The sequence below is a fragment of the Lineus longissimus genome, chromosome 11 (genome assembly GCF_910592395.1).
Source record: "Lineus longissimus chromosome 11, tnLinLong1.2, whole genome shotgun sequence".
Lineage (NCBI taxonomy): Eukaryota > Metazoa > Nemertea > Pilidiophora > Heteronemertea > Lineidae > Lineus > Lineus longissimus.
In genome coordinates this window covers 6,945,395-6,961,718 of record NC_088318.1, presented here as the reverse complement: position 1 = coordinate 6,961,718, position 16,324 = coordinate 6,945,395, and the positions used below count along the sequence as shown (strand labels likewise).

The window sequence follows — 16,324 nt, the reverse complement described above, 5'->3', positions numbered from 1 at the left end:
GCAATAGCATTTGTTTTTATTGAGATTTTGCGAGAACCAAGTGGTATTTTGACAAGATAATAGAAAGCCAATAACACTACAAGAACATGACTTCAATACATTGACATTGTAGTACTTGGTATACTAAAAATATTCAAAGATGGGTATCTTGAGTTAAAGTACAAGATGTATGAATGAAGGAGGCACTCGGGTAAGAAATGGTGTCGCTAATGAAAGATTAGAATTAAGACATATCTCTGTATTTCATGTGGTGTACTGACAAATGGTGCAGTTTGTTAGCAATTTTGTACATAGTTGGTGTGTCATGTTTATTCATACATCTTGCTATATAAAAGCGAGTGAGAGAGGCATTGTGACATTAGAGTGTTGTATATCTATAGAATATGTGACCCGTCACAGCAAAACCAGGTACATGTCGCACAGAAGATGAGCCTAAATGACACCAGGAGATAATGGAAGAAATTGATGTGCTCATATTTTACAAAAGGCAGACAATAGATAAATGAACAAACAGTCCATCTCAACCTGCCAAGCTCAGAGCGACATGCGTCTGGTTTTGCTGTGACGGGTCACATATACAAAGTTTACATAAAACAAGATTTGTATGTTTATTTAGGAGGAGTACAAAAGTTGTATATAAAATGCCGACTTCATAATGATTTATAGGACACAAAATTTGACATGACAGCATTTTATAAAATATGAATAATCTATAATGAGAATAGTTTTGTAGCACCAATGATTTGAAAATACTGAATTTATTTATTGCATGAATAGAACACAAAAAAACAGGATGATTACATGATTGTCACATGCGTGAAATATATTGTCATGGATGGGCATTGGGAACAAAAAGAATTGCTGTTATCAGCTGCATTGGTAGCGATTGCTTTAGCTGATTTTCAGAAACTGACAGGAATGAGAATGTTGATATAGTGTTGAAAAAATATTTTTATAACATACATTGCATTCAAATAACACTAAGAAGTAGACGAGTACTAATTTCGCACACTTGAAAATATATGGACATTGACTGTCACTGGTAGTGGTAGTAGAGTAATTACATGCCATCAGCAGCACTAATTCAGACAGTTTTCGCTGTGCTTCAGTAACTGACTGGAATGACTAAGTTTGATTGTGCTGAAATGATACATAATAACGTACATTGCATAAACAAAATGATTACAAGATTTGTACTGTCTTGAAATATATGGACAGGGACAGTCACTGGAAGTTTGACATGCCATCAGTTGCACTGCTCCCGACAGTTTTCACTGTGCTTCAGTAACTGACTTGAATGACTAAGTTTGATTGTTCTGTATTTGCCTCCATTTGGATTTTGTGAACAAAAGTTACTAACCTTGTGTAATTGAAGTGTCGAATTCGCCTTGGTCGAAATGATAATACAGTAAATAAATCTATTGAATGTTGCTGAAAAGAAAACATTTACTACGTTAGAAGCCATGTACATGATAACACCACCACCACCATTATCAATATCATCACAAGTCAACTGGGGAATATGTGTGATATTTGTTCAAAACTTGCGTATATGGTATTTGCAGGTCTATTGTATTGTAACATATTTTTCACTTTCAAAATTAACTTTTTTACTAGAAATTATGAATCAATACTAACCGTAAGAAGCGTATGAAATTACAGAAGGCCTTCGTCGAAAATATGTAATGTACTTGTACTCATTCGTGTCATTAAACCTGAAAGCAGCACAGCATAACAGTGAAATTACCGTGACATCAATGGATGTCAAACTAACGTAGTGACGTAAATTTGAATTCGAAGTGCACAATTTCACAATTAAGGTTTTGAACACATTGAGAACTGAAAAACTTCATACAAATGCTTTCACACCAATGATATGATTGTGGCGCTCCTGATGAGGTATCGCCCTCTGCTAAACAGCTTTGGTCGTAACTAGGGTAAATGTTTTTTTCAAGTGATATGAGCGATGCAATACCTTAAATACCACTAGCGCCACGTAGCAGTCAATGAAGTTGTGCTGGTACCCCATTAACGTCATGCTTCAAATTTGAAGAAATTGATATTACCTTCATCAAGTACGTAAAATTTATACACCAGGCCTTTGTCGAAAATGTAGATCTCGAAGTCTAACTGTAATGAAAGAAAACATCAATGTGACAATATGGTCTACTATTTATGAGGGGGAGAACGGGTATTTTCGGGACACTGGGATGGGCCAAAAATAACTGTCGGGATTCGGGATAGACACCCTTATTTTAGCGGGATTCGAGACAAGCCGTGTTTTGCGTCACGATTCGGCTAAAATTGCATATTGGGAAACGGGATAAGCCTTTTTTCCTAACGGAACGTCGAGACAGTTACCCCCCCCTTCCCCGTTCCCACCCTCATGACATGTAGCATTGATTGTATTGTAGGCCTATTGTTACTCACAATCTATTTTTTTGTAATTGATACTGGTAGTATCAATGTGAAATATGCCACACGTTGGGAGCATGCAAGGCCTAGTACAATACACCATCATCACAATCAAATATTTCAATAATACACTGTCAACGAGAGTGAATGTTCAACCATCTATCACGTGCATTGTAGTGTAGCCTACATCCCCCATGACGGCTTGCGCCCCGCTGACACGACGAGCACATGGCTGAGCCAATCCATCGCCTATACACTACTTTACAAAAATCGACACCTACTGAAACTTTCACTAATTATTCTCGGAAATGTACTTTATCGTTACATCAATAAATGCACATTCGAATTTCAAAACTACCACTTATTTTTGCCGTGAAACTGACCTGAGTTATCGAAACACCGCCACTACGAAAAGAGGAAGAAGCAGGTCCGCATTTATCGAAATATTGCTAAATATAATTGTCAAAATGTCGACCAAATTACCAATTAAATCACAATAAACTTATCAAATGTTCACTCATGCCTTTGGGTGAAAAAATACTGATTTTTCAATCATTCTCAATTTTACAAATCACCAATCACAAAAAGAAATAATGATGCAATTACCCAAAATAGATGAGATTTGACCACTGGTATAATTCCGCCATCTTTGATATCGGCATCGTCACCACCACTTCAAATTCTAAAGTCTTATTCAGGCCTAATATGTGTCACCTGCTGTGGTAAAATGGCTTGTTTTATCAATAAATAACAAAATATGATCTTTGTAAATAAAATCGGAGATCTTCTGGTGTGTTTTTATGTGAATTTATTACGAACTATCAATGCAGCGCAGGGCAGCCATCGTGTTCTCATGCGTAGTGGCGATGCGATAGCCATCCGCGGCACTGCTTTTCAAGATGGTGGCAATTGCCCAGTGCTAGAGGCGTTGTAAGGAAAATTGAGAACAGGCCCCTAATGAATGAACTCTCAACGATATCGATATATTTTCGTAATTCCAGCACAACTGTTCAACAATGAACGTCCACCGACAATCCCATTTAACGAATATTAATATCAATTCATATCATGTATCTTAAAACGCTTTTATTTCATTTTAAAAAGAGTTATCGAGTGAACGATGACCTCCTACCGTACCCTCGAAATAAACAGCCAAAATGACCACAAAAACACCTTTTTAGAAAAAAACAGCGATTTTTACGAAATAAATGTCATCAGAGACGAAACTAGACACTAATTTAGCTAGGTATGCACAGTAATAGTACCTGAAGTGATCGATTTCAAGGAGAAAATACACTGAAAACAACTTTTCAGGAACAGAAATAAGATCACATTGTGAATAAAAATGTAAGATTCAAAACTAATCATCTGTTCAATTTGGGAATCAACATCTGTTGCCCGTGTATACTGCCACGCAGTCCGAGATTAACTGAGCCTCCTTAGTTTTTGTCATGTTTGTGTCATGGCTGTTCCCCCGCATACCCCAGAGAGAGCTAATGCAGTAATGGTTTAAGCAAGTGCAATGGAGATGAAATCTCAAGATTGGTGTAAATGCTGTAAGAGCCCTTAGAGGAGGAATTAGTATGTAGCATTAGTAAACCCTAACTGATAGGCGTACAATTTTGTTGCAGATCAATGGATACAACTATGAAGTTCTTGGTGGCCAACACCTAGTGTTGCTGATGATTTAAGGTCAAAACAAGCTAAAATAATGAGAAAAAAACTTAATTTGACCCAAATAAGAGTCAACCTAACCCCGGTCTAAGTTCGGTTTCATTTTTTGTTCATTTTTAGCTCAGCTGACAAAGTCAGCGAAGCTGGTAATATTACTAAGGGAATGGTGTCCGTCCTTCCTGCCATCCTGCCATCCTTCCATGTCAATTTTGGGCATTTTGTAACCGTAAGACCCAGAGGTATTAAGGTAGCAGGAAGGGTTGGGCGTTTGTGGTTTCTGAGTCTGAGGGGGTTGGTGTCTGTTGACTGTGCTTTAAGAGAGACTAGGCATGGCGACAGTCTCTCTTAAAGCACAGTCAACAGGCATTTGGTCTCAGTATTTGGGTTTTGATTGCCATGACTGTACCCCTGTAAAAGTCAGAGGAGGAGAAGTTTGGAATGATGAAAGCATTGAAGAAGAAGAAATGTTATTATTGAGGAAAGCAAAATTTATTATGAGACTAGAAGGCAGTGTCCTGACTTGATTATTTTGAAAATGGCGGTCTGAACACATTAAAAGGTGGAACATAGCATTTTATGGACTTTGAAGTGTTCCCCAGTTAAAGGGAGACTATAGGCAGCAGCTAGGTAGGCAAGATAAAGTCATACAAATTTGCCAATAGGGGTCAGTCATATCTCTAGGCATGGCGCCAGTCTCTCTTAAAGCACAGTCAACAGGCATTTGGTCTTAGTATTTGGGTAAGTACAGAATCAAGGCAGCTCAGAGAGCAATGATTGAACGATACTGTGGACAAGTCCAAGGATACTGCATCAGTCACGACCAACTTCTCATCAGAAAGCGTCACCACCAGCATATTCAATGTTCAGTTCCAACCTGTACCAGTCCAATGCACGCCTGTCATGGTCAGCAGTGGTCAGCTTAGCGCGATATGGAACATTCTTCCGAAACTCAAGCGAGGGAAGTCTGCTCATTAGCCTATCTCGCGCACTGCTCCTTCTTGTCAAACATCGTAGTGAAATCGTGGTACAGTGGGGCGTCCTCGAGGATTGCAGCTGGTCGGACAGACGTGAGGTGGAATGTGGGCGGCTGCACTTCTTCGTTGATGTGCGATGGCAGATAGCACAGTTCTTGCGTTGCATGACAGCTGAAAGTGAATGTGATATCATAGACCTGAGGCGTTTGCAATGAGACTATAGGTGAAGTAGAAGCAAGGAGTGAAATGGGCCATCTTCCAGTGACTAATATACAGAGTAAGGGCACTGGGTGTTGTTAGATTCAGCATTGAATGTATTCCTCGTACAAGCGTGAATAGTGTGGACATACAGTGAGAGGTGAGAGACCCCTATTGACTACTTCTTGTAACTTTATCTTGGATATCATATTAGTATTGAACTTCTAGCCATGGAATATGAAGAAATTGAAGTTGTAGGCATGGAATATGAAAAATTATTCAACGGTGAAAGACATTATTCCATGAGGCTTTGCCGTGATCGCAAAGGACGCGACGCGATTGGTTCACATGCTAATGAGGTATGATAATGATAATTACCTCTATAATGCTACTTGGATAGCGACTGTGTCGTTGATTGCAACAGTGGTCTATGTCAATGTGTGCCTGTAATGTCAATGAAGTATGATGAGGTGATGACGATAGTGCAATTATTAAATATTGGCAAGAGATCATACTACAACATAGGTCTTGTTTTTGACAGATGACTGTGCGACATTCCCATTGGGTCATGTTAGAGTCAGCACTGCATGTATTCCTTGTACAAGCTTGAATAGTTGTGACGGACTTTGAGGGGTGAGAGACCCCTATCGGCTACTTCGGCTAACTTTATCTTGCCTACCTAGCTGCTAGCAATAGTGCCCCTTTATCAAGACTGCAACCCACTGTGGGGGGCTAAGAAATTACCTTTATAATCCTAGTTGGATAACCACTGTGTAGATGATTTGAAGAGTGCTCTGTGGATGTGTGCCTGTAATGTCAATGAAAGTATGATGAGGTGATGACGATAGTGGAATGACGAAATATTGGAAAGAGATCTATTCCTAGAAGAACATATCTCCTGTTTTGACTAGGTGGCGCATTTTAGAATCAGCAGTGAGCACTGTGTGTAACATGGTGGAGGCAGCGGAGATAATAACTGTGTCGAAAGTATTGTTGTAGGGCCTTCCCTAGGCCCATGGGGTTAAATTTACAATCCACGATTGAAAAGACGTAGTTTGATCGCATTCAACTATAAATCCATTGAACAGTTGTGTTCCTTTAGTCATCCGATGACCTTTTGTTGGGCCATGATCGGGGATTGTAAACTGGAAATGTATTATGGACTGGGAGACGGGGGAAACACAAGTGAAATAGAACAAAACAAGTGATTTTGGGGCTTTGGTTTAGACGCATGCCCCACATGTGCCATGCGGGATTATACGGTTCATGTGAACTTGTTGACATCTACATGATCTGGTGCTGTTATTGGTCATGGTACATGGTAGGCCTAATCATCATGGCTATATGTTTCAGGAAAAGCTCGGAGTAAAATGAACTGCCGATGAATAATGATGTTGTTCATGTTTACCATGTTTACTAGTACATAGCCATAGGGTATGCACTGGCCAGTGCACTTTCTGCACGTCGTCATGGTCATGTACGTGATACCTTGCATATTTCGTTTTTTGAATGCGCATGCTTTTTGGGCAAAATCACTTGTACCAACACTAATGAATAATGTCTTCTTATCCCTATGACTCCATACACAGTGAGGGCATTGTCCCATTCCCATCAAATGGTAACTTATTGTACCGTATTAGGGTGGAAGTTGGGGAGCAGATACCTACCGTTGCACGCCCGTCATAATCAGCAGAGATGAGCTTAGCGCGATATGGAACATTCTTCAGAAACTCAAGCGAGGGAAGTCTGCTCATTAGCATATCTCGCGCACTGCTCCTTCTTGTCAAACATCGTAGTGAAATCGTAATGGAAAACGTCTGGCTTTGCGCCAGACGTTGAGACTAATAAGTGAAGAACTAATAGGTAAAGAACTTCTACTTGCGCGAGACTGCTCTGATAAAATTATCATTGCAGAGACTACGGTGACGTACACATATATTTTTTACAATCAAAAATGCCCTCAAAAGACGACATGGAATGATTATTTTATTGATATTTCCTACTTTATACCTTCCAATTATCACTTTATACAAATAGATCGGCGTTAGTTCGCATGCTTTTCTTTCCTGGTGACACTATAAAGCAAAATAGTTGCAACCCCGTAAATGCGCTATAAGTCCAATAATAAGTGACGGTGACCCGTTATAAATGTTTCGCCAGCTTCGCTTTTTTGCCGCTACGCGGCGCGTTGGGCCCTTGCGTCTAGGCACTTTGCTGACGCTGCTAAATTAGGAGTAACCCAAGGGGAACTCAGAAACCAAAAATCAGCGCGATCCGACCTACATTCGGCGAATGAGGTCATCGGGAAGTTTAAACTTCTTTCCTTTATACCTCGGGCCACAGAGGAAATATTGTTTTCAAATCTGGCCGAATATTTTTTAATAATTTTTCATTTTGACTTGTAGTGGAATTAGTTTAGTTTTCACCGCCAGTTGACGCTACAGGCACATTTGACAGATTTTTTGACGATTCAAAAGCCCGGGTTATGACGTATAGTTGCGCAGTTGTATTCTGCGCATTGAATTGGCCAGGGAACCAGACTATATTTCAGCATACCCACTGTGACCAGTGTAAAGATGGAAGATTGATTTTGCAACAAGTAACCAATTTTCTGCTAAAAACTAGTCAAGTAGGCGATATTATCACTAGTTCCTTTCAGTGGGTAGTCATAAGGTATTTTAATACTTTCAGAAATTAGTTCTTGAAAATTTGGCCACAATTCTGTGAAAACGATATCGGAAGTGCACGCTCTGTTCGGGATGTATTTTGAAGTGGAGAATTCCCACAGTATGTGCAGTGAATCGGCATGATTCTGTTTGCATATTAGTTTTTAGTACTACGATTCTTACATGAGTAAAAAGTAGACGTTTTAAGCAACACAATAATGTTACTCCCATAAAAATTGATTGCAAATTGACGGAGCTACGGCATTCTATTCGGCAATTGTCAGCGCTGATAAAATACATTGCATGCTAATGCATGCCAAATGGCACACTTTAAAAAGCGTTCATTGGACAACGCAGGGAATCACCAGAAATGACGTCATCGCTGGTCTAAATCTTCTATATAATAATATTAGAAGGGGGACGAATAAAGTCACACTTAGAGGCGTTGGATCGCCTTGAAATTTTGCATGAATGGTGGTGACACCTTACCCTGATGCAACGTCTTGGTTTTATTCAAAAAATTACTTCAGCGGAGCAGAAATGAGGGATTTTTAATCGGACACTGTCAATTCTCCTTACCACTCACAGAAGCCAAGCCATTGCTGTTAAGTTATGCAGGGGCTTAATCAATTACCTGCACTCCCTGTGGGGTGAATAACATTACCTTTTGAACAGCTGGCTGTAGGGGGATGATTGAAACAGCCGGTATACCTGCTGACCTGCTGAACCCAGATAAATGTTATTTTCAATCCACGATTGCAGGTCACCTGATTTTCGAGATTTCGCGGGAAATTGTAAACAAACGCATGTGTGCAGTTCAAATGTAAACAAAAATGTATTTTTGGTACTTTTGGTTGCTGGACTTGGGTTTTCCCGCATTTAGGAGCTGGGGTCAAATTGGTGGTCTATTGTTTATGGGTGCTGTTTTAGTCAGAGGTAGCCCTTGATTATGAAGGGATTTTCAAATATGAAAACGACCCTTTGTATTGTAAATTCCAATCACCTGCAGGACAGGTCAATTTCTCTCAATAAAATTAATTTTGTTGACTCCTGTAATCTCTACCTTATCAAAAAAAATACCGTGTTAGTCCCAAACTGGTCATTTCTATTTATTTTGACCTCTGTTAAATCAGGATACCTCTCAATTACAGACAGAATTTTGTATCCTTGTGCTGTACAACCCAGCCTGGACATACCACAGTTGTCCATGGAGAAGTCTCATCCTCTCTGACACTTCTTTTCTGTAAAGCTACCGATACAACATACTGAACTAGGGGTATCTTCCGTTGCCTCCTGTAATATTTACATACCATGGTTGATTAGTTCAATCATATTTCATCCAGCTGGCAGCTCTGCATTGGAAATTTTAGTGGTATAACGTGTTCTCTTGACCTTCAAACAGTAGTATAAAGCTGATATTTACTACTTTACACCCTCAGTCCTATGTTATTAGGTCATCCAGCTGAGCGCCAGGCCCTTGGGCCTCTTGTTACAAGTCTTGTTGTGTTGCCATTCATTTTGTAATTTCTTTGAAACTACTTAGGCCTTGATTCTGAAAGTTGTGCCCTAAGCAGCAAAGATATTCCTAAATCACATCCTAAATTTTCAGCTCCATAGCTTGCTTGTTATGGCCAGGGCAGGTCTTTGAATTTGGTGCTGTTGGCTGCAAAATCATGACTTTTTGTTGATTTTGTCCTCTTTCGTGGCTTTGGCACAGTTGTACCACTCTTTGAAATGTCTCTCATTTCTCCAAAAATGTCCAGATATGACTTTCCTTTGTTGGAGAGTTGTGGGATGTCATCTACATTAGTTTGAAAAAATTCTCAAAATGTTAACCCCTGAAATGTACCTTCATTTAGCCTCTGCCTCGTGTGAGCCGCCATCATCAGTACTTCTTCCTCGGCACATTGTAGCACATCGTACCGAGTTTCTCTCGCGTTGTTTTCGCCAAATTCTGGCCGATTCTACGCTCAAGAATTTAAGGACACCCCGGGACACATTCGGGACGCTTATTGACTCTAGGAGACGGGTGAGATCGTTCTTTTACTATCCTCCCTCGATTTCTGCTTTTGGAGCGTGCTTTTTCTGCCGTCTCCCAAGAAATTTTTTCTCCGTTTTCCCGGGCTGTTGGTCACGTGACCGTTCGTTTTATACTTTTGTGTTTTTTTTCTAATAGGAATTCGGCGTAATGACATCGTTATTGCCGTCCTTTCTTACTTCTTTGGGTGTTCCACCCTTTGTTCTGGACCTCCTGCCCTTCAGAGCGGGTTTTCGAGGTCCTTTTACGGGTGTATCGGGGATTCATAGTCCCCGGCCGGGTTCTTCCCCGTGTCGGGGTGCAGGTAGTTCCGCCCGATTAGGCCGGACCCTTCCGCCCCCGGGATGCCTTCCTCTTCTCCCGGCACTGCCGGCAAGAAGACGAAGAAGGTGAGGGAGGGGCGCGGCCCTCAAAGGGAAGGGGGTCTTTGACTCTCTCTCCCTCGCCCTCCTCACGGACCCCCGCTAAGCGGCGAGGTCCACGGGGCTCTGGGGGGGTTTTGACCCCTCCCGACCCCTCCCCCAGGCCGGGCACCCCTCTTTTGGGGGTGTGCCCCCTGGGGAGGCCTTGGGTTTGAGTGTTGGTGACCCTGATTCAGGGACATTCCCCAGGGCTAGCCCTGCCCCCTTTCCAGGGGGCACGGCTCCGGGTGGGACTCTGGACGTTTTACGTCCCGATCCCCCGCCGTCGCCCCCACCCGTCATGGGTTGGTGAGCAGCGTCGCCCCCGGTGAGCCGCCTGTCATTTCAGGTGTGCTCCCCCGTCCCCCTCCGGGGTTTGCGACGGGGTTGCGGCCGCTGTCCTTACCGGCGCCACGGTTGAGTCCACGGCCACTCCGGGGATCCGCCACCCCTTCGCTTTGGGGCGGGCTCGTCCGTCCGACCCTCACTCTGTGAGTCGGTCGTCTCTTTGGACGTCCCCTGGCGGGGCATGACCGGTTTTCACTTTCCCGTCTTTGCCGCCGTTCACCGCACCCAGAGGTGTCCTGCCCGGTGTGGGCAGGGGGTCGGTGATCGACCACTATTCACGGGCGAGGGGCCCTGGTGCCCCCCCCCCCCCGTTATGGGTGCCGTCAGACCGTCCATTTGCTCGGTCCGACCCCACCCTGCTCTGTCGGGTATGTCGGGGTTGACGGGTGTGGCTGCCGATCAGGCATGCCCCCCTCCCCCCTCCTGTACCTGCCCCACGGCAGGCCGATTTGAGCTCTGAGCCTCAGCCTCTTGCTTCCTCTCTCACGGAGGAGCAACGGCAGTTGCTTAGGAGCCTGACGGACCGCATGGAGGCTTCCAACCTCCATGACAGGTCCTCGGCTCGCCCGGCCGAGAGGCCGGTGGCTTTGATTTGAGTCATCAGCCAATGGACTGTGAGTTTAGCGACTCACAGTCTTTTTCGGCCTCTCAGGCTGACCCCCCCCCCCCTCTGGGGGTGAGGACTCCGCCATTGTCGCGGGTATGCGCAACTTGCGCGCTCTTGTTCGGCAATTTGTCCCGCGAGACACTTGTCCTCTCCCGACGGTCAACCCCGCCCTCGGTAAGGTGCCGTTTGACTTGTTCGGCGACGCCTCCGAGCAGGAGTCGGATGCGGTCCCTGACCGGGCTTTTCAAGAATTGCCCGCGTCTCCGGCCCTGATTAGAGCCTCCACATGGTTGGATACGGCTCTCAGGGATACAGCGCCTGCTTGCGGGGGTCACCAGCGCGCCCTGGTCTCGACGCTCCCGTCTACGGGACCAGGTGCCTGGACTCAGGCTGGGAAGCAATTCACGACCGCTTCCCCTCCAAGCCTGTCCTATAGACCCGATTATTATCGGGTCTCACCGTCGGGAACCGACCTGGTTTCACTGTCGCCTCTCAAGGACGACATCCAACTTTCGGGTTTGGTACCCCCTAAAGTCCTCTCTTCTTCTGCCTTAAAGGATGCGAAGAATGACGAGGCCCTGGCTAAGGAGACCCAGGCGGTGTTATCTTACGCCGACCTGACTCTGTGTGCTCTTACCAGGTCTTTAGCCGCGGATGCCTCGGAGGAACAGCGCGTTCTCGCGATGTCCCTCCAGCAGTCCCTGCAGCATGCCAGTGATCTGACTGCTAAAGAGGCGGCTAACGGTGTGCTAAAACGCCGTGACCTGCTCATCGGGGGGGGGAGGGGGGGGGGGGTTGAGCACGGTCAGGTCCCAGTTTCTGCGGGGGGGGGGGGCATTAAGGACCGCTCCATTGAGTGGCCCTTTCTTGTTCCATGACTCCCTGCCTGACACCATGGGTGCTCAGGCACAGTCTGATCGCCTGATGGAGTCAGTCTCGACTCCTCAGGCCGCCCCCCCCCCCGTCCGCGTTCCTATTCACAGGCCGCGGGTAGGGAACTACAGGTGGGGTCTCGACGCCCCCGAGGTTCGTTGGCTCCTCGTGGGCCCTCGTCCTCGCGTGGCTTCTCCTCCTTTCGTCCCCAAGGGCAGGCAGAAGCTGTGGCTCCCTCTCGCCGCTCCAATAAGCGCCACCGCTCCTCAGGCAGGGGCGGGAGCGGCGGGCAGCCCAAGCGTCCCTTCCAAGAGAAGGGTCGCGGGGGCAAGCGCAAGTGACTCTTTAGTCCTTCCTCCTGCTCTTCCAGGTGGCGCCCCCACAGTTAGCGTCGTGAGTGGCAGACTGCGACACTTCACAGACTTTTGGGACCGGTGGTGTCAAAAAGACTCCCCCGTGCCGGATATGCTCCGACAGGGCATCCGATTGGACTTTTCCCGTTCCCCCCCCCCCCCCTATGACGTCGACTCCCACCCCGGTGTCCCCGCCAGTAGACCCCGTCAGGGTGCTTGCCCTTCGATCGGAGGTCCTGTCTCTTCTCAAGAAGCAGGCAGTGAGGCTGGTGGACAACCAATCCTCCCCGGCCTTTTACAGCCACGTCTTCTTGGTCCCCAAGAAGTCGGGGAAGTGGAGACTGGTCATCGACCTGTCGAGCTTGAATCGGTTCCTCCGGGTCCCCAGCTTCAAGATGGAGACAACCAGGTCAGTAGCGGTCGCGCCATGGGCTTAAAGCTCCATTGCTATCTCTCTGGACCTTCAGGACGGGTATTTACACGTCCCGGTCCATCCAGAGTTTCAGCCCTTCCTTCGTTTCTTCTTCGAAGGAAAGGTTTATCAGTTTCAGGCCCTTCCTTTCGGCCTGGCTTCTGCTCCGCTGATTTTCACAACAGTCGTCAAGGCGTTTGCCGCGCCTTTTCACGCCATGGGCTTAAAGCTCCATTGCTATCTCGACGACTGGCTGCTACGGCACCAGGCTCATCGCCGTCTGGGAAAGCAGGCAAAGTTTCTGCTTGTCACAACCAGACAGGCAGGGTGGTTGTTAAATTGGGACAAATCCGAGCTGGACACAGCTCAGGATTATGTCTTCGTGGGGGTGCGATTTCGCACACGAGAGGGCCTGATGTCCCCCCTCCGGACCGAATTCGCAAGATTCGGTCCTTGGTCGGGATTTTTCGCCGTCAGGACAGCGCCACAGCCCGACAGTTTCTGTCGCTGCTGGGGCTGCTCAATTCGGCAGCGGACCAGGTTCCTTTCGGCTGCCTGTATATGCGCCCACTCCAGCTCCTCCTGCTGTCGAGTTGGCGTCCATTCACGGACTCCCTCGACCAGCGGATATTTATCCCGGGGTCCCTCCTGGGGGAGGTGTGGAGCTTCTGGGGTTCGGAGACGGAGCTCCTCCGCGGAGTGCAGCTCAGCCCTCCGTCGCCCCAGATGTCCCTGTTCACGGACGCCTCCCGTTATGGTTGGGGCGCCAATTTGAACGAAGGGGACCTGACCACCAAGGGCACGTGGTCAGAGGAGGATGCGCGGCTCTCGATCAATATCCTCGAGATGCAGGCTGTCATCCTGGCCGTGAGGGCCTTCGCGTCTCATCTGAGGGGTCCCAGGGTTTCTCTTTTCTCCGACAATTCGACGGTGGTCGCTTATATTCGGAGACGGGGGGGGGACGAGATCCGACACATTGTGCCGTCTCACTTGGGAGTTCCTGCAGCTTTGTCGCCGCTTGGATATCCAGCTCCTCCCCCGTCACATCCCCGGCAAGAGAAATATCTTGGCCGACGCCCTTTCCAGGTCGGACCGTCTGGTCCAGACAGAGTGGACCCTCCATCGCGAGGTGGTCTCTCGCCTGGGGGCCCTGTGGGATGCTCCGGTCGTGGACTTGTTTGCCACTCGGTTGAACAAGAGGTTCCCCCTGTACTACTCACCCCTTCCGGACGGGGAGGCCTTGGGAGTGGACAGCCTGTCGGCCTCCTGGGACGGCCTCAATGCTTATGCATACCCGCCAACCCCTCTGTTGCTACCGGTACTCAACAAGGTGGCCAGTTCACGGGTCAGACTTTGTCTGATAGCACCGTGCTGGTCGAACCAGGCCTGGTTCCCGGTTCTGCTGGAGCTGCTGACGGATACCCCCGCCGCCTGCCGGCGTGGGACCGTCTGCTTTATCACCCGATCGGCTGGGTCTATCATCAAGACCCTTCTTTTTACAGGCTTCACGCCTGGAGGCTGTTGGGTATTTCCTCCGAGAGAGAGGCTTTTCGGAAGACGTTATCCGTAAAGTCGCCCAACCTCAGAGACAGTCTACCCTTGATTCATACGATAGCAAGTGGGCTGTCTTTCGAGACTGGTGTCGGGAGCACGGAGTTTCTCCGGTCGCTCCCTCTCTTCCCAACTTCCTCGACTTCTTGAATTTTCTATTCTCGGTCAGGAAGTTTTCGGTTCAGGGAGTGAAAGGTTATCGCTCCGCCGTTTCGGTCACCTTAAAGCTGACTGAATCGTGGCAACCGTCTTGGGATGACGCTGTTTCATCGTTCCTTCGCAATATGTCTTTGGAGCGTCCTCGCTCCATTCAGCTCTCCCCCAAGTGGGACCTCTCGGTGGTCTTAAGGGCTCTCATGAAATTCCCATTTGAACCCATACATCAGGCAGATTTTAAACATTTGACCTTTAAGACCGTTTTCCTGGTGGCTTTGGCCACGGCACAGCGGCGGTCTGAGCTCCATGCTTGAGCCTTTGATAAATTGGCTTTCACTGAGAGGGGCGCGGTCCTAGAATTTGTCCCAGGCTTTCTGACTAAAAACCAGGTGCCACACACCTCCAGGCGCCCGGTTTTTATCCCCTCGTTATCCGCTACGGTCTCTAGAGACCTCCCGGACAGAACTCTCTGTCCTGTTCGGGCAATGAAGTTCTATTCTAATAAGACTAAGGAGCCTGATGTTCGCCTAGGCAGGAAGCGCCTCTTTTTGTCTTATAGAGAGGGGTTTACTAGGGGGATAGCTGCAGCCACGGTCGCCAGATGGTTGGTGGCCACCATCCGGATGGCCTGTTCTATGACACTCGTTTCTCCAGAGCTTCGTCGCCTAGGCGCCATTACGGCCCACGAGATTCGGGCCATTTCTACTTCGTGGGCTGAGTATAAGGGAGTGGCGCTGAACGAGGTTTTAGATGCGGCTACGTGGAGTTCTCAATCTACATTCTCCCAGTATTATATGCGCGATTGTTCCAGGTTAACAGACGGTATGCTGTCTCTTGGTCCAATTATCGCCGCTCAGCACGTGGTCTAGGTGTTTCCCTGCCTAGACCACTCGTCGATTTTCTCTCCTGCTGGCTGTCTTGTCCTCCCTCCATTTTAAGCGGGGGGGGGGGGGGGGTATATAGACTGTCGCAGTCTTCGGGCCTGCGCGTTCGCCCCGTCCAGCTGTCCTAGGGTTCAGCCGCCTAGGACTTTTGAGAGTTAGTCAGTGAGGCCGCTCCTTGTTATTGCTCTCCTTCTTGTAAAAAAAAAGAAGAATTTTTCCACATTGTGTCTCTTGACGATATGTACTGAGCTTATACCGTGTTGAGGTGGTTTTGTCCCCGTCTAGGAGGGGATGGGTTTTCCCAGTTATGCTTCCCTTTGTTGTCAAAGGGCCTGTTGACCTCTAGCCTGGGTCTCCCCCAAGCATTCTTTCTCTGGGTCCCCTGGTCTCACCCGTTGGGTTCTGCTGCGCAGCTTGGAGACAGTTCACTTCACTACATGGTAAGTCACCGTTTACCCTCCTTCCTTTGGTTGTTGGTATTCGATGCAAAAGTCTGACCTGGGTAGAGTATGAACGACATAAAATTTCCATTTCCTGTGGAAATGTCATTTTATTAGTTCATACCTACCCAGGTCAGACTACCCGCCATGCCTGTCCCCACAGCAACGGGACTTACTCGGTGCACTCGAGTAATAAGTACTAGTGATGGCGGCTCACACGAGGCAGAGGCTGTATAGGGGCGCCGCCTAGGTGTGGCTAAGCGAACTAGCTAAGATATTTCTATTATAAATAGATTATTTCTTCCTCGGGTGTGTCCGAATGGAGTACACATGC

General features: G+C 47.1%; 1 long non-coding RNA gene across 1 annotated transcript; it reads right to left on the bottom strand.

The window, feature by feature from the left end:
* Positions 1 to 561: 561 nt before the first annotated feature.
* LOC135495513 (uncharacterized) lies at positions 562 to 2,233 on the bottom strand. The gene is made up of 3 exons (XR_010448577.1): positions 2,067 to 2,233; positions 1,639 to 1,715; positions 562 to 1,431 (listed from the first exon to the last, which is right to left on the bottom strand). It is a non-coding gene; the product is annotated as an uncharacterized LOC135495513 (long non-coding RNA).
* Between the last annotated feature and the right edge of the window lie 14,091 nt (positions 2,234 to 16,324).